This window comes from Gorilla gorilla, chromosome 10, assembly GCF_029281585.2.
Source record: "Gorilla gorilla gorilla isolate KB3781 chromosome 10, NHGRI_mGorGor1-v2.1_pri, whole genome shotgun sequence".
Taxonomy (NCBI): domain Eukaryota; kingdom Metazoa; phylum Chordata; class Mammalia; order Primates; family Hominidae; genus Gorilla; species Gorilla gorilla.
Genome location: NC_073234.2, coordinates 94,024,165 through 94,043,380, shown reverse-complemented (window position 1 = coordinate 94,043,380; position 19,216 = coordinate 94,024,165).

Sequence of the window (19,216 nt, the reverse complement as noted above, 5' to 3'; positions counted from 1 at the left end):
TAATGGCTATTATATTCAATCAGTCAACAAGCCAGGAGAGGCTAAATTAAATTAGGGTGGTACATTGGAGACATGTGAGAAATATTAAGGAAGAATAGACATAAGCGGTGATAATGGAGGTTACATACAAAGCACTTTACTAAGAGGGCTTTTAGGTTCTGGCTTGAGTGACTGGGTTGATAGTAGTGTAATTTTCCAAGATAGAGTGTAAAAAAAACTCTTTTCACTTGGGATTTGAGTTAAGTTCAGTACTGGGCTAAGTGTCAGATGATTGTGGAATATCCCATGGAGGTTTACAGCAAGGGTAGCTGGTTAGTCCAAAGTAGAGCCGAGAAGGCTAAACTGGAGATAGGTGTGTTTTGGGAGTAACCCACTTAAAAATGGTAGTTGAATCTACTGAGATTATCCAAGTGGAATGTTGCATATGAATGAACAGTGGGGTAATGAATGAATACTAAATAACCTGGACTTTTAAATGAGAGAGTTAAAAAAAGATAAGACAATAAAAATCAACCTGAGATATGATGGTCACTAAAGTAGGAGGAAAACCAGAAATGATATAAAAGCCAAGGGAGAAACAAGCAGAGATAGTCAATGCTACACATTGGCTGATTCATCTTCCCAGTAGACATTAGGAAAGCAGGGTTCATTCAGCCCAGATTAACACTGTTCTTGTCTGAATGTTTGTGTCCTGCCAAAATTCGTATGTGAAATCCTGACCTCAAGGTGGTGATATTAGGAAATGGGGTCGTTGGGAAGTGATTAAGTTACAAGGGCACAGGCTTCATGAATGTGATTAATGCCTGTCAACCTAAAAGGAAGAAGCTGGAGCAAAATTATTATGAGTAGAGAGTTTATTTGGGTCAAGCTTGAGAATTGCAATCCAGGAGCATTGATTCAAGTTGCCATGAATATACACTCTGATAATCAGCAACGGGTTACAAGTGGATTTTTAAGGGGAAAGAAGAGGAGTTCCTGAGTTGTTTATCAATAATTTATGAAACAAAATAATTGATTTATTGGCTATATATTGTTCTTTGTATCACAAATTCCAGGAACATGAGGATAACAGCTGAAGCAGTTAGCTGGGAATAAAAAGACTTAAATAATTTCCCCCAGGCATGGGTGAGGGAAATGGAGGGGCATGACTGAAGTCCCACACTCATGTCTCCCTCAGCCTCCATAACTCATATAACTGAAACTACTGTAAGCTATTTTTCTTTTCTCATTTCCCCTTCATTGATGAAACATCTTCCCATGGAAGCATTGATAATAAATCTCTGCTTAGATTATAGAGATAGAGGTTCTCATCCCTTGGTACTGAGAAGGCTCATTCCTTAGTAGTCCTCAGTCAAGTCACTGATTTATATAATTGCTGCTGCTTGTTAAATCACCTCTAATCTTGGAATTTCATGTTTTTTGTTTTCTCAGAAGAAGTAAAACAATGAGAGATACATCTACTCCATTGGAGATTCAGTCCAAATTTTAGCAAAATAATAAAAATTCAAAAACAATGGTTAGGGCTCAAATCTATTAACAAGTGCACATAATTGTATTCTCTCTCCAGTTCCCATTTTTACCAAAAATAAATCTTAGTAGAATCAATTTACTTGCAAAATAAGTAGTAGTATTATACTTAGCCTGATTATTTGCATAAAGTTTAATAAGAATAGTGATTGGCCATATACACTTTTAAAGTTGGCTTTGCTAAAATTTTCATAGGGAATTTCAAATTAAACTCTTACAGGCCTCAAGGTTAGGAAGCCAAGCCCAGACATACTATTAAACTGTACTTGTACTATATGAATTGGGTGAATTCCTCTCTTCTCAAGGTCCCCAAAATATCAGAGCTTCCTGGGCCTAACTTACTGCAAGTTCAGAAAACTTTAAAGAGAATTATGAAGACAAAGTACCAGGCCTGCCTTTACACAGGGCTTTTTATCAGGTCTATAAAAGTCAACCTCAATTCCTCAAAGCAGTCTGTTCAGAAAATATGCCACTTTAGTCAAGGCCTTGATAAAACAACCAGTGTCTCAAATTATGTCCTGTTCCAGAAAACAGATTCATATTGAGCTTATGCAAATACCTGCATTATCATAAAATCAGAATGCTCACAAATAGTTTCCAAGTTTTGGAAAAATCAGGTAGAGAGGCAAATGTTTCAATTTTGCTCACAAAGATATATTTTACACAATGGTTATAAGCTATAAATATCTCAAAGAATAAAAGTTTTCCTGGCCCTGGAAAACAAAATATAAAAATAATCAGCAAAATTTCAAATAAAAAGCTATAAAAATCATGTCACTCCTAATCAGTTTAGTCTCATGTAATTAATTTTTGTTCTACTTGATGTTGGGTTAGCAATCTTCATGAATGCATCAGTTTATTGTATGATCTCCAAACTTAGAAACTTGTATTCAAGAGTACATTTCAACATCTTTTTCCATGAATTTCCTTGAAAAACAGGCAAATTTTGGACTATAGCCAATTGTAAACCACTATTAAGGAAATTTGATCTTTTATGTGACATATAACAATTTTTAATAATAACTACACTAATCTCTAATAACATATATAGACATATCAAAATTTTAGGAATATCATAAAAGTGTAGAACACATATTAATAACATATCCATATAAATATAACTCAGAGAAAGTTAAACACAATTTCTTATTTGACAATGTCTTAAATAAGATTTTTATATACCACATAAGCCTAATAAGAACCTAATAAGAGCCTAGTAAACCTTTCGGACTTCCAGGGGTACTTTTGGAAAAAACTTAATTTTAGAATTTAAAATTTTATTTTTGGAAGTATGTCAAATATTAAAGATTTAAAACACTTGATTAAAAATAGGATCATAGATCATTCTAAAATAATAGTTCAATTAATCAAATTTGGTTAACCAAAATGATAGTTCAAAGATTTCAAAAAGCAAAAACTTTTATCTTTGATAGAAGAATCAGCTTTTTAAACAGTAAAAATATCTAAGAAAGACAGCAGGAGCCCAACAGAATCTGTCTTTCTTGCTTTATTTTTTATTTTGCAGTTTACTCAAAAGGTGAACAAAGTCTTTTATGATCACTTATGACTATTATGTGAAAATTCTGTACAAAAGAGAAAAGCAAATTCTCTCTTTGCATCAGCATATTAGTATAAACTTGTAAACAAATTCATCCAATCTCAACTAGCTTTGACCACAAAAGATAAGATTTTCACAAACCTTGCAAAACTAACAATTTTCAATTAAAGAGCAGATCAATGCTCTAAGAAAATCCTGTTATTCTAACACAGGCTCTCACACTCTCTATGTCAGCATGATTTTGATATTAATTATAAATATTTAGAAAAATTAAGTATTCCCTAGCCAGGTGAGGTGGCCCACACCTGTAGTTCCAGCACTTTGGAAGGCCAAGGTGGGCAGATCACAAGGTCAGGGGTTCAAGACCAGCCAGGCCAATATGGTTAAACCCCATCTCTACTAAAACTACAAAAAAAATTAACCAGGCATGGTTGTGGGCACCTGTAGTCCCAGCTACTCAGGAGGGTGAGGCAGGAGAATCTCTTGAACTCGGGAGGCTGAGATTGAAGTGAGCCGAGATCGTGCCACTGCACTTCAGCCTGGGTGACTGGGCCAGACTCCATCTCAAAAAAGAAAAAAATCTAGGTATTCCCTTTTAATTTTAGCCCACTGGATCACATACTGAATCTTTCACAAGATTAGTCCTTCACAAACTTTCTACAAATTGTTTAAACCTTCAGTTTTGTCCTATATTTCCTTTTTTATTTTGGCATTCTATCTTAGAAATAAAATTTACTTCCGTTTTCCTCTTATAATTTCAAACACACAGTTAGCTCTCACATAAAAGGAAAAAAAATTCCTCTTCAGCTTTCTTTACATATTACTTTCTTTATATACTCTCTATATAAAATTGTTTGTTATACTTAATTTTAATTACACATGTTAAGTACGATTTTAACCCTTAGTAATCCTATCTTCCAGGGAAAACCCAAAAGTAGGTAATTTTGAACTGTTTTATATCAGTATTTGTAGATGAAATCATTTCATCATTTCTAGAAAGACATTTTCACAATTTTTGTTTATTAAAATATCTAAATATATTTAGATTTTCTATACCATAGAAATAGACTCAGACATTTTATGACTTTTTTTTTTTTTTTTTTTGAGACAGAGTCTCACTCTGTTGCCCAGGCTGGAGTGCAGTGGTGTGATCTCAGCTCACTGCAACTGCTGCCTCTTGGGTTCAAGCGATTCTCCTGCCTCAGCCTTCCTGAGTAGCTAGAATCACAAGCACGTGCCACGAAACCCCAGCTAATTTTTGTATTTTTAGTAGAGTTAGGGTTTCACCATGTTGGCCAAGCTGGTCACAAACTCCTGACCTCAGGTGATCCACCCACCTCAGCCTCCTAAAGTGCTGGGATTATAGGTGTGAGCCACCACACTCGGCCATTTTATGGCTTTTTAAACTTAATTTAACATAACTTTAAGTTATGTAAAAAGATTTTTGAAAGTGTGAATAGTTAATGTTAAGCTTTTATCCCATTTACATTAACATAATTTATTTATTTATTTTTTAATTTTTTTAATTTTTTTTAATTTTTTTGAGATGGAGTCTCACTCTGTCGCCCAGACTGGAGTGCAGTGGCACAATCTCAGCTCACTGCAACCTCCGCCTCCCAGGTTAAAGTGATTCTCCTGCCTCAGCCTCCTGAGTAGCTGGGATTACAGGCACCTGCCAGCATGCCTAGCTAATTTTTGTACTTTTAGTAGAGACGGGGTTTTGCCATGTTGGCCAGGCTGGTCTCGAACTCCTGACCTCAGGTGATGTGCCCACCTCAGCCTCCCAAAGTGCTGGGATTACAGGCATGAGCTACCATGCCCAGCCAATTTATTCATTCTTAATAATTATGCTTGAGTAGCTTATTTTAAAAAGCTAGCTAACAACTTAAGTTATTTATTTGTTCATCATTTCTACAGCCTGTAAAACCCTCAAGTTAAAATACATGGGTATTTTTGCTGGTAGAAGAGATGGCTGCTTTCCTTAAACCAACAAACTAGTTTTATTTACCAAATACTTACCGGTCATGTGAACTAAAAGACATTTGAATCAGTTTCTATTTTTCTGATAAAATACTTGATTCAAGCACTTTTTCTTAAAGCCGATTAATTAGAGTTCTTCCATATATTTTGGTAGTGAAATATTACATTCATGACCGATATAAACATACAGACATAGGAACACAGACAGAAGCAAATCTTGTAGCTATATAAGATTCTTCATTTGTCAATTTTCAAATAATTTTCTTTCCTTCTTTAGATTATCAATTTATTGTTTACCTGTGCCATTACTCTAAAAAATTGTTAGCTAGGCAACCCTAAATTTTCATTTTCAAAGATGTGACTCAGGTGAAAATTAACATTCCAAAGGCATAGAACTTAGATCTAAACACCATTGTTTGTGGAAACAGAAATAACCCGTCAAGACAAGATTGTGAGGAAAAGTAGCTTAAACTGAGGTAAGGTTTGGTATGTAAATTTAAAGCCAATGCCTTTCCCATTGTAAGTTTCTAAGGGCTTGCTATGCATGATGGTTGATGCCTGTAATCCTAGCACTTTGAGAGGCCAAGGTGGGAGGATTGCTTGAGCCCGGGAGTTCAAGACCAGGCTGGGCAACATAGCAAGACCCTATCTCAAAAAAAAAACAAAAACAAAAATACAGACAAAAAAAAGTTTCTAATGGCTTGGGTGCAGGGAAATGCCATTACAAATGGAGATTTCCTTTACAGATGTGAATTTCTTTACAAAAAGTTTCAAAATAATCAGCTAAATACCTGAAAGTCATGTTTTGGAGACTGATCTAGTTGGATAGGTGATCTTTTCAACTTAGTTTGTTTCTTTATTAGATGACTGACATCAGAGTGGAGTGCTTTAATGAGTAGAGCAAAGAAGTATTTATAGTTTCCAGGGTCTAATATGTAAATTTGAAAAGTAGGTACAGTTGGAAGGCAAAGTATCTACATATTTAAAAATCAAGGATCCCACTTTTACACTGAATCTTGGGTCCCAAAACGAGGGAAAAGCCATGAGACTGGGCTACACAGGCTTCTATAGTACATGTCACTAAAAAGACATTTCTCTAAATGTTTAAGCAGTGTCTTTCTTATCTAAGTGCACAAAGACGTAGGTAGCCCCCCTGCAGTTACATCCATTCATTGCAACTGCTGTCAGCCATTTTAAAAAGTGCAACTTTCACAGGTAACTTGTCAGCCATTGCACACACAAAAGTCAAGTTATGGCTCACAATACAAAGTAATCCCTGCTACCACCCAAAACCAAGGAGATCAGGTAATATAGTGCAAAATAGAGCAGAGTTTTTTCAAAACAGAAGAAACTGCCCAGAACTCTTCAGACTTTACAAGGAAAACAGAAAACCCCACAAAGTAGGCAGGGTGAGTGGTGCTTTTTTCTATATTTTTCAAGGGATCTCAAAGTCATTAGTTGTCTCCTCTAAATTTCTTCATGTGGTATCATTATGGCAAAAGGAAGGAGGAGCAGAAGTGGAAGGAAACAGAAGAACAAATCTTAGAGAAACTAATTTTGAGAGATTTGAAGCTTTCTAAAGCATCAATACAGGCCGGGAATGGTGGCTCACGCCTATAATCCCAGCACTTTGGGAGGCCAAGTGGGGGGTGGAGGATTAACTAAGGTCAGGAGTTTGAGACCAGCCTGGCCAACATGGTGAATGCCTGTTTGTACTAAAAATACAAAAATTAGCTGTGTGTGGTGGCTCATGCCTGTAATCCCGGCTAGTAGGGAGTTTGAGGTGGGAGAATTGCTTGAACCTGGGAGGTGGAGGTTACAGTGAGCTGAGATCGCACCATTGCACTCCAGCCTGGGCAACAAGAGCAAAACTCCATCTCAAAGACAAACAAAAAATATCAATATAGTTTTACATTCTTCAGCAAAAATCATGCCAACAAGATAGTGTAACTGCCCAAGGGGTTCACCTTGCCCATTGCCGAGAGAGAAACGATTCATCAAGACAGAGGAACTGCAATAGGGAAAGAATAATTCAAGCAGAGCCAACTGTGTGGGAGACCAGAGTTTTATTATTACTCAAATCAGTCTCCCTGAGCATTCTGGGAGCAGAGTTTTTAAGGATAACTTGGTGGGTTGGGGAAGTCAGTGAGCCAGGAGTGCTGATTAGCCAGGGATGAAATCACAGGGAGTCAAAGCTGTCTTCTTGTGCTGAGTTAGTTCCTGGGTGGGGGCCACAAGATCAGATGAGGCAGTTTATTGATTTGGGTGGTTCCAGCTGATCCATCAAGTGCAGAGTCTGCAAAATATCTCAAGCACTGATCTTAGGAGCAGTTTAGGGATGGTCAGAATCACATAGCCTCCAGCTGCAGGGCTCCTAAACCATAATTTCTAATCTTGTGGCTAATGTTAGTCCTACAGAGGGAATCTAGTCCTGAGACAAGAAGGAGGTCTGTTTTGGGAAAGGGATGTTACTGTCTTTGTTCAAACTATAAACTAAACTTCTCCCAAAGTTAGTTCAGCCTATGCCCAGGAATGAACCAGGACAGCTTGGAGGTTAGAAGCAAGAAGAAGTCGGTTAAGTTAGATGTCTTTCACTGTCTCAGTCATGATTTTGCAAAGGCGGTTTCAATAGTAAGCAAACAGAGGGTCAAAAAACATTTAAAAGGGGGTTTTAGTCAAAAGAAAAAATTCCCAGAAACAGGATCCAAAAGAGGAAAAGCAGAAAGAGATTAGAAGTAGAGCCGAAAATTAGCTTTCTCTTATCAGATTTTAGGCAGGACAAACATAAACTAGGTCTCTCATTCAGTTTGGTTCTAAAACCAGTTTTTCTAAATGTGTGTGCAAATAAAGTATTTCAGACATTTCAAAGAATCTATATTTTGAATACTGATTCTAATGACTATTCAGGGTTAGGTGGCTTCATTTTCCTAGATATTTACAAAAGGATGTCCCATAATGTTATACATGAATTCATCTGATTTTTTTAAAGTGTTTAGATTTTGAAGTTTGATTTTCCATAATTCGGAAGCTTTTCAAAAGCGATTGAGGCCAGGAATGTATTTAGGGTTGAGGTGTGATGTATCTTGGACTGCCTCTAACTGCGAGATGGTAGCAGACTGCTCAAGGTATCTCATATTATACTCATGCAGAAGAGCAAATGGGGGCACACTTTTCAGTTAGAAACTAAGAGGAGGTGGTCACAAATGAAAAGCTAAATCCAAAGTTTCAAGCAATAGAAAACAGCTGCAATCTTAAAAGCTTGCTATGTAAAATGAAACCACCGGTGCCTACTTGCCAAACCTTTGACCTAAACGTCTGCTGTGAGACAGAGGCAGAATAAAAGGTGGTTCTCTACAGAGCTCTTTACCTGAAATCCTGTCTGAAGAAGAGACCAAAATTCTCACTTTTTTAAAAAAAGAGAGGGTTTGAAAGCAGCTCAAATAAAGTCTAGATCTCCAGTCAAAGATTTGGAGGGCTGAATTCAGGAGAACTCACCTGAAATACCCAGTGAAATTTCTACAGATGAAGAGTTTGTGCTGTTCCAAGTGCCACTTTCAAGAGAAGTACCAGGCCAGGTGCGGTGGCTCACACCTGTAATCCCAGCACTTTGGGAGGCCAAGGCGGGCGGATCACCTGAGGTAAGGAGTTAGAGACCAACCTGGCCAGCATGTGAAACCCTGTCTCTACTAAAAATATATAATTAGCCAGGCGTGGTGGCGCATGCCTGTAATCCCAGCTACTCAGGAGGCTGAGGCAGGAGACTTGCTTGAACCTGGGAGGCGGGGGTTGCAGTGAGCTGAAGATCAGTGCCACTGCACTCCAGCCTGGGTGACAAGAGTGAAACTCTGTCTCACAAAAAAAAAAAAAAAAAAGAGAGAGAGACAGAGAGAAGTACCAGGTGGTCAGAGGGAGTCACTCTGAGTCCTATCAGCTACATCAGATATGTCAACCTAAAAGGAAGATGCTGAGTCAAAAATTAACGTAAGTAGAGAATTTACTTGGGCTAAGCTTGAGAATTAACAATTCAGAAGCATAGATTCTATTGCCCTGAATATAAGCTCTGATTAGCAGTGGTTACAAGTAAATTTTTGAAGGAAAAAAAGAGGCAGTTCCCGTGGTATTTACCAAAAATTTATATTAAAATAACATAAGCTATTGATTGACTATACATTGTTCACTGTATTATAAATTCTAGCAACATGAAGATAATGGGGCCATGGCGGGGGCAGGGGCAAGTTGACTGAAGTCTGATAGTCCCATACTCATGTGAATCTGCACCCTGCATATCTCGCATAGCCCAGGTTGCTCTGAGCTGTTTTCTCTACCTTTCTTTTTCTCATGCCCTTATAAAAGAGACTCCAGAGAGTGCCCTCCTCCCTTCCATCATGCTAGCTTGTAGTGAAAAGACAGCAGTCTAGGAAGCAGGCACTCCCCAGGCACCAGATCTGCTGGTACCTTCACCCTGGACTTTCCCAGTTTTTAGAACTGTGGTTTATAAATCATCCAGTTTATGGTATTTTGTTATAGCATCCCGAATGGACTAAGACAATTAATGGATTACTCAGTAGAAACTTATATTTGGTGGAAAGTAGAAATGGAGACATCTTACCATGGCTGAATTTATATACCTCCACAAGCCTTCTTCTTCCTCTTTCTTTAATATGCTATTTGATTAATCTGGATAACTAGTGTCCTCCATATGCCACTGTGACTCAACAAAGTGGGCAGTTGCCACCTCCAGTTCATGGAGGACTAAGTTAAGATTTGGGGATATTTAATAAACTGGTTAGGTTTTAAGGGGCAGAGCCAGGATTTGAAGTAAAGCCTTGTAAGTCCAAGCATTTTTCTACTACATCATGATACATCAATCCTACCTCTACCAACCTCTTTGTAAGAAGAGGAGTGCTAGGCTGGGTGCAATGGCTCAGGCCTGCAATTCCAGCACTTCGGGAGGCTGAGGCAGGCAGATCACTAGAGGACAGCAGTTTGCAATCAGCCTGGACAGCATGGTGAAACCCCACATCTACTAATAGTACAAAAATTAGCCAGGGGTGGGGTGGCACATGGCTGTAATCACAGCTACTTCGGAGGCTGAGGCCCAAGAATGGCTTGAGCTCAGGAGGCAGAGGTTGCAGTGAACCCAGATCACACCACTGCACTCCAGCCTGGGTGACAGAGCAAGACTCTGTCTCAAAAAAAAAAAAAGAAGAAGAAGAAAAGAAGAGGAGTGCTACAAAAACTAAGTTTGGCAGAGGAAATTGCAAATATTTTAACCCACAAATCATAAATGACAAGTTTGACATATATTATTTTTTCTTTTTTTTTGAGGTTCTTGCTCTGTCACACAGGCTGTAGTGCAGCGGCACAGTCACCATTCACTGGACCCTCGAACTCCTGGGCTCAAGTGATCCTTCCACCTCTGCTTCCTAAGTAGTTGGGATCACAGGAGTGTGCCACCATGCCAGCCTATTCTTAATAATAATAGTGATTTTGGGGAATTGTTAACAAAATTGATGCCAAGCATTTATCTTTTTCCTTTAGAACCCTGAGAAAATTTATAAATAAATAAATAACAGCTAACAATTCTTGAGAGCTTGCTGTGGCTAAGACAATTGTACCTCTTTTATTCCTCCTGACAACCCTATAATACCTTCCCTCCCACCCTGGGACAATCCTCTCAATCAGGGAGGATTACTTGAGCTCAGGAGTTCGAGACCAGCCCTCACAACATAGGGAGACACTGCCTCCACTAAAAATTAAAAAATTAGCCAGGCATGGTGGCATGCAACTGTAGTTCCAGCTACTCAAGAGGTACTATGGGGTGGTTGCGAGGTAATGAGGCTGGTATTATTACTGTCATTTCGGCTGTAGAGATGAGGAAACTAAAACCAGAGAGATGAAGTATTATATCCAAGGTTTTTTATAGCTATGTCCAAGTGTATGTATATAGAGAATCCAGGATTCAAGTCCAGGAGGAGCAAAATCATGCTGCCTAATTAGCATTCAGTGAGACCTGGGAAAACTACTTAGACTCATAAGCTTCAAAACAGTGTGCTGATTGAAGTGTTATATTGCCTATTGTTCATTACTAGAAACTTATTCCTTGGGGATTAGCTTTGCTTATTCCACACATCACCCACCAATATCAAGTCATTTTTACCTTGATGTGAATCAGATTAAAAGAAGAGGCAACTGATGATGGGGGATTGGGAGTGTGAGGGGATAGTGTGTTGAACAAAGATGGAAGGGAGTGGCTACATAAAGCGATAAAGTGAGATTTTTGCCTAGGACTTTTCCAGCTTAAACAGAGTTTCTCATAAACAACAAGGGAGTGGCAGAGCTCAGCCTTAGAATTCAAGGCTCAATGCTAGCTTTTAATCTACCCAATAGAGCAAAACTCCTTTCCCTTTTTATTTGTTCTGCTGCTTAAATTTCCTAAATGTAGGGGCATATTTATTCACCTTAATTTAATATTCTGCTTGTGAGACTGGATTTTGGCAAACCATGACTAATTACCTTTGGTCTCTAGGAAGCAGAATAACAGAATCCATAGCTCTACAAATTTCAGCTGCAGCATAAAAGGAAGCTCATAAAATCTGACGGGTTGTTTACAGTTAACTAAGAAATGAAATGGTCTAATTTCCCAAATAAGAAAACATCGTCTGTCCCTTCCATGTTCATCTGCTAAAATAGAGTATGAACAAATCCTATTACCAGTGCTCTGAAAATGATTCAGCTCTATACTTTATACCTGTTTTTCATATCTTTTAGTCACTTTGGTATTCTCTGGCACTCCCATTTAAAATGAGGAAACAAAAATCAAGGCCTACAACTTCAGCCTAGTTTTTTCACCATTTAATAATAATAATTAATAATATAATAATAATAATAATTTAATAATTCACCATTTAATAATTTTCACCAATTAATAATTTCCACAGGAAAACCTTTTCTATCAATTAGAATATAGATACCTTTAATATCAATTTAAAAAGGTAAGACTATATTCACATCTCCAAAACATTTGCTCTATATGATATCTAACACCTTGAAAACCTGAAAGACAGATTCCCAAGTGCATTAAAAATATTTTGTGGATCTGGAAACTGATATCTTAAGTTACATCCTTAATTTGAAATTCTGTATTTTCTAGTAAAATCGTGTATATTCTACAAGATGTGAAAATGAAGTTAAAGAAAACATTATATCAGTTGTAGTCATAAAGCAGTATAAGGAATGACTTTGTAGCAAAATGCTAGAAAGTATATACCCTACTCAGAGCTATTATCTCCAGTTGTAAATTTGTGCTCCTCCACTTATTCAGTTGTATCCTCTTAACATTTAAAGATAATGTCTCATTGGCCTGCACCTTCTTCAGTTGCTACCTGGGGAACACAAGAAACAGGAAGACGGCCCTTCCAATTGGTCATAAGTGCTCTGAAGACATTTACATCTAAACAAAGGTACCCAGTACATGTCCTAACATTCTCCCAACTGCCCCTTGGAGTGAGGCACAGACTTCTTGTTCCATCTAAGCTGTTATTACTGTTAATTTTATTATTAATACCTCTATGCTTCTAAAAACAAGTTAAAGTATAATGCTGTGAAGAGAAAGTTAACAAGTGATTTCTGACACATTAGAACTGAAATTGGTGATGCCAATATTTTGCATTGGAAATCCACACAGAATTTATGTCTTCCTCCTCCTTAAAATAATTCAGTGGCTCCCTATTGCCTCAAGGGTAAGATCCAAATTCCTTAATATGGCATAAATGCTTTTATAATCTATCTGCAACCTATTCTCCCAGTCTAATCTCCTCCACTATCTTACACTGACACTCTGTACTGCTACAGAAAACATCTGGCTCTTCCTTTAGTAGATCGTGGACTTTTATCTCCCTACGTTTGTGCAAACCTTCTGCTAAATAAAGTCCTAGGAAGCAGCATCACATGGTGATGAGGAGCACCGGCTCTGCTATCAGATTGTCTTGGTTGAATCCTGGCTATATCACATATTAGCTGTGTGACCTCATATAAGTTATTAATCATCTATGCCTCAGTTTTCTTATCTATGAATTTAGGAAAACAATTGTGCTGCTTTCATAAGATTGTCGCAAAGACAAACGGAATCAATTCTTATGATCTTAGAAGAGTACTTCCCCCTTTATGGCACTTTTCCTTAGTTAATTACTTGGTTTTCCATTATTTCATTAATACCTATTTAATTATTTTATTTTTTTACTCATACCTTATCAAACTGTACCTTATTGAAATTTGTCCTGATATCTCCTGTGCCTAAAACAAATTATAAGAGGCTTTCAAAGACTGATTTAATTTTATGTCAAATATAACTATAGTAACATTATTTTTATTAAAAATTGCTATGGTTGTGGTATTTAAAATATCTGTGATGTGTATATCAAAAAACTACCAGTAGGCTAAATATCAAGTTATTTGGAGTTATCTCAGAGTTAAAGGATTATGAGTGTTTTTTATTTTCTTTCTTTTTAGTTTTCTGTAGGTTGCAATTTACAATAGTGTAATATAAAAATGGTATAAATATTGAAAATTTTTTTATGATTTAGCTGATTTAGTGGAATGTGATACAGCTGGTAACTTTCTTTTACTAGAAATATTTTCTGCCCTTGGCTTTCATGATACCATCTCTCTAGATTTTGCTCCAGTATCTCTGTTATCTATTCCTTGGTCTCATTATTGGTTATTTTTTTCTCAACTAGGTCATTAAATATTAGAAATTATCAGGATTCTTTTCTAGGTTCCCAATTCAATATCCTTTCATCTAGGAAATTCCATGGACTTCCATGACTTCACTTATAATTTATAATCTGAATGCTGTATTTCTAGAGCTCTCACACTGCTTCTGATTTCAGGATTTTCATATTCAACCATCTGTTTGACATTTGGATAGCTCACAGTCATCTCAGACTTAATATGTACAAAACCTCTACTCTTCTCTGTAAATGACACCACCTTTCACCCAATTCAAGCTAGAAGGCTGTTGATTGTCCTTGACTGCTCTCTCTGCCTCCCCCTCACATCCACTTCATCAGCTAGTACCGATGACTGTACCTTATAACTGTCTCGCAAATCCATCCACATAACTGCATTCTCACTGCTAATAATGTTTTCTAAGTTACAAACATTTCTATTGTATTACTTTAATTGTCTTCTAATTGGTCTCCCTAAATTTTTCTGAAACCATTTCTTGTGTATCGCCAAAATTACCATCACCTTCATCAAACATGAAGCCCTAAAAATGTGCAAAATACTGTGCCAAAAATGTAGACACTACAGTTAATTTGATTATGAGCATGGGCTCTGCTACTGATGAATTCACAGCCTTGCTGGGGATGAGGGAGAGTAAAGGGGCAAAGAGAAAAGATGGACCAATAAATTATTTGACTAATAACAATTTCACATTAGTTAAATATCTCTTATGTTTTGGGACCAGAATAACCAATGGCTTATAGGCAATTCTAACTCTATCTAAATGTGAAAAATCAAATTCACTCTCTTCTCCTCCAGATATACTAGCACCAGCATATGCATTATTTTATTGAATGTTTACAGTAACTCTGTGAGAAAGGAAAAAATTGATCCTACCTTTTAAAGCTAAGGAATTAGTGTGCCTAAATACAGATGATGGCAAAATCAGCCAATGTCTCATTTGGCATAAGTTATAATTGTCTCTATTTAGAGCAAGGGCCTAAAACTTTTGTGTGGGTGGCATGTGAGGTATGAGATGTAGCTCATGGGTAGAAGTGGACACTGCATATGCAGGGGGTCATTTGTGTTGATAAACTCTGTAGAAGCTAAGAGCTCATAACGCAGGTGGTTAATTAAAACATAATTTAGTAAAATTTTAAAGCTACTGGGAACATGGAGATTATATATTCCAACACTCCAGTTGTAACGAACAAAAATCATAGTTTGGAGGTTAAATGATTTGCTTGCCTTAGATTATACAATAAGCCTTTGGGAGGGTTGGGGCATGTATCTGACTCTTATAACTCACAACCCATGCTTACTCGAATACACGTTTCCTTACTACTTTATTTCAAGCTTCTTTGCCTTATGAAAGGACTCCCCATGCATTTCTTTTACATTGCAAGCTTGTTGTGACTTTTAAATACATTAAATATGATAAATGTATTTATATATTTGTTGTACTTTGCAACCCAAAGTGGCTTGTTTACATTTATCTTGGAATTTAAATGTTGATATATGAGGAACATGATAATTGAGAAAGTCTTCACAGGGTGTTGGGAACAGACTAATGATATTAATAAAATACAAAAGACTCAGGAAGAGATTTTGAATGACAAGAATCTGGCTGAGTCTGCTTGTCTAACTAAATCAGGTCTAGGCTCAAGGCAAATAAACAAAAGGCCAGACCCAGGAGATAGAGTGCTAAGTGGGTTAGAGATTCTTACAGAAAATGCAACGCTTCTGGCTTGCTCCCTGAGAGGGAAGCATTAGGCCACATTGAAAGTCTCCTAGAGTTTCAGGATAGCACCTTGGGCTCTCTCTTCTCCGACACACTTCGTGTTAAAGAAACCTGACCCATTTTGTGTCAGATGGAGTATTTTCAGGGTTAGCTCTTTAATAATTGTGGTAAACAAGGCCACGCACCGCTTGATTGTGACCACTACACTGTTAACATTTTCAGAGAATGCAAGAGTCTGGTTAGATGATATTTATCCAAATTCTTCTCATTGGCTGTTGTATCCCCTGGAGGACTTCTCTTTTTGTGAGAGTGAAGCCAGAATTTAGTGTAATTTGAGGGAGTTTGCACCTGTTCCTCTCCCAGCTCTCTTCCTTTGAACAGGGTAAAGACTAGACTGGAGACCTAAAGATGGTTAAATTCAACACGGAACAAAAAGACCAGTCAAGCTTGTCTTTGAATCTTAACCTCTTTCATTATGTTAGATATTACAGTTGTCTCCTGTTTCATAATTGTACAGTTTTTATATCTTACATGTATAATTTATATGGCCCGAGGTAAGCACTAGGCAATCTTCATATGTACAAGTGATTAGTCATGTTTGACAAGTTTGATGAAGAAATAATGGGACTATGTTGTTGAATATCAGACAGTTAAAGCTTAGAGGCCTCAGAATTGATTGCTTTCCCAATGAGGACAGGCGTTACAAATTGATTTTGTAGCCACAGTAACGCTTTTCAGAGGACCATATAGATAGACATGACCTTTGATTCTAGAATCTTCATGAATTTAATGTAATGGCCATTTTCCTTGGTATATGACTTATGTCTGGGTCAATAATGGTTTTGGTAGAAGTGTTGGGTACCTTCATTTTAATCATATGATAATTTGCCATTAAGCTGAGCATAAAAGGGTTTGGGTTTGAAAACAAACAAATAAATGTGAAATTTTAATGGAAGACTGAACTGAACCATTGTATGTTATTTGACAGTAGGAAGGATCATAATTCAATTTTTGGTATGTCGACAACAATGTAATTCCATTATTAAATAGAATCTGACTTGTTCTTTTGTTGATGATACCAGGATTTTTAAAAAGATTTGATTAAAACAAAATGTGAATCAGGAGCTTGATCTATAATAATTTATTTAAAGAAATGGTAAAAATGAAAATGAAAATATCGGGCCAGATGGACCCTATAGCATATTTTGAAATTAGCTTCTCTTATCAAGGCTTTCTCCAGGACGCAGGTGGTAAATTACTCATTATAAATTAACAAAATCAGGTATAAATGCATAGTGGCTATTGGGTTAAGGATTCTTAAAATGACTAATGATTGTTTGGGTCTTTCAATTAGGCACTTTTTTTTTTTTTTTTGAGATGGAGTCTTGCTCTGTCACCCAGGCTGGAGTGCAATGGCGTGATCTTGGCTCACTGCAAACTCTGCCTCCTAGGTTCAGGTGATTCTCCTGCCTCAGCCTCCCAAGTAGCTAGGATTACAGGCACCCACCACCATGCCCAACTAATATTTGTATTTTTAGTATAAGCTGGGTTTCACCAGGATGGCCAGGCTGGTCTTGAACTCCTGACCTCAGGTGATCCACCCGCCTCAGCCTCCCAAAGTGCTGGGATTATAGGTGTGAGCCACTGTGCCCGGCCCAAGGCACATATTTTTACTATAAAACAGAAATCTGCCTATGGAATAAGTTGATCTAAAAAAATTTCGATTGGGCTATGAAACAAAAGTTGTCTAAAATAGTTCACCAAATATAAAAGCATGTGAGAAGTCTTTGAATTTATTAGAGGGCTAGCCTGGAATAACACATAGAGATTTTCTGAGTATCTCTGTTAATTGCCCAAAGTGAGATGATGATAACAATGATAAGGATGATGGTGATAAGAATAAGGATGATGATGATGATGATGATGATGTCCTATTATAACAGTTTAAAAGCTCTGTACTTCAATTTTGGACAGAGGAAAAAGTAATAGAACCAGTTTAAAATGAAATATATAGGGGACATATACTTTAATGGGGTTTAAGGAACTACTAAGCATACCAAAGACATTTATGACTGTGCATTTATTAAGTAGGTTATAAAAGCTGTTATGCCCAGAGTACTGATTGAAGACAATAATTGCATTAATCACTGTTTCTTTTTCATAAGTCTAATTGTCTATTTCACTCATTGAAATAAAAGGTCAAATATTTTCCATTATAAAATGTATCCATGTAAGAAATTATGAGAAAAAATACCTAGACAATTAAAGAAATAAAAACAAAAACAACTATGTTCTCATCACATAAAAATAGCCATAATTAATACTTGGTGTGTGTCCTAGTTTTCTATGTATTATATTTGGGGTTTGATTTATGCTAAATAAAGAGTATGTTGATATTATGTAAATAATTTACTATACTTAAAAAATTTGTCATAGCAACATAAGCACTTTCTATACTATTTTGAATAAAAATAACCATCGTAGTTTACAGTAGTGTGAGATTACATCAAGATGGTATTTATCCAATTAGTATTACTAAATATTTATATTGCCTCCTATCTTTCACTTGTATAGATAAAGCTAGATAAAAATCATGTGCTTAAGGCTGCTTTTTTCTATACTTACTTTTTTTTTCTTTGTGTAGGAGAATTTTCTAGAAATACATTATCAGGTCAAAGAAGTTACTTTCCAAAATATTTTCATTTATAATCCAATCAGGAACATATGAGAAAGCATATTTTCTCATAAGAAATACATGTATATCTCACCAGTATCTAGGAAACCTATTGAATTTTTATGCCTTATTTAATTGAACATTTTAGGTATACAGGCCTACCTCTTTTTATTGTGCTTCTCTTTAATGCACTTTGCAGATATTGTGTTTTTTACAAATTGAAGTTTTGTGGCAACCTTGCCTAGAGCAAGTCTATCAGTGCCATTTTTCCAACAGCCTATGCTTACTTTGAGTTTCTGTGTTACATTTTGGTCATTCTCACGATATTTCAAACTTTTTCATTATTATTACATCTTCTGTGGTGGCTTGTGATCAGTAATGCTTTATGTTACATTGGAATTGTTTTGGGGCATCACAAACTGTGTCCACATAAGATGTCAAACTTAATAAATGTTGTGTATGTTCAATAATTGTATAGGACTAGTCATGCTGAGTTTGTACCCCTTTATTTGTATGGTTCTTTACAGGTGATATAGGTGGTATTCTTAACGGGATTGCCCTAGACATCTGTACTCAGATCTGTTCAGGACTTTTTTTTTTTTTTTTTTTTTTTGAGACAGAGTCTTGTACTATTGCAGGGGCTGGAGTGCAGTGGCGCGATCTCAGCTCACTGCAACCTCTGCTTCCCAGGTTCAAGCGATTCTCCTGCCTCAGCCTCTTGAGTAGCTGGGATTGCAGGCACCTGCCACCACGCTTGGCTAATTTTTTGTATTTTTAGTAGAGACGGGGTTTCACTATATTGACCAGGCTGGTCTATAAGACTTGATGAAGGCAAGAAATAAAAGACCTAAGTTCAGAATGTATAAAGGAAACTATGTTTTCAAAGTGTGAGTTTTCCATGAACTCAAGAACCCTTTTTTGACTTTGTCAAACAAATGCCCTTTCCCTGAAAAAATACAGAAAGCTCCATTAGGTGCTGTTGTTTTGACAAATTTAATAGTAATAGGCC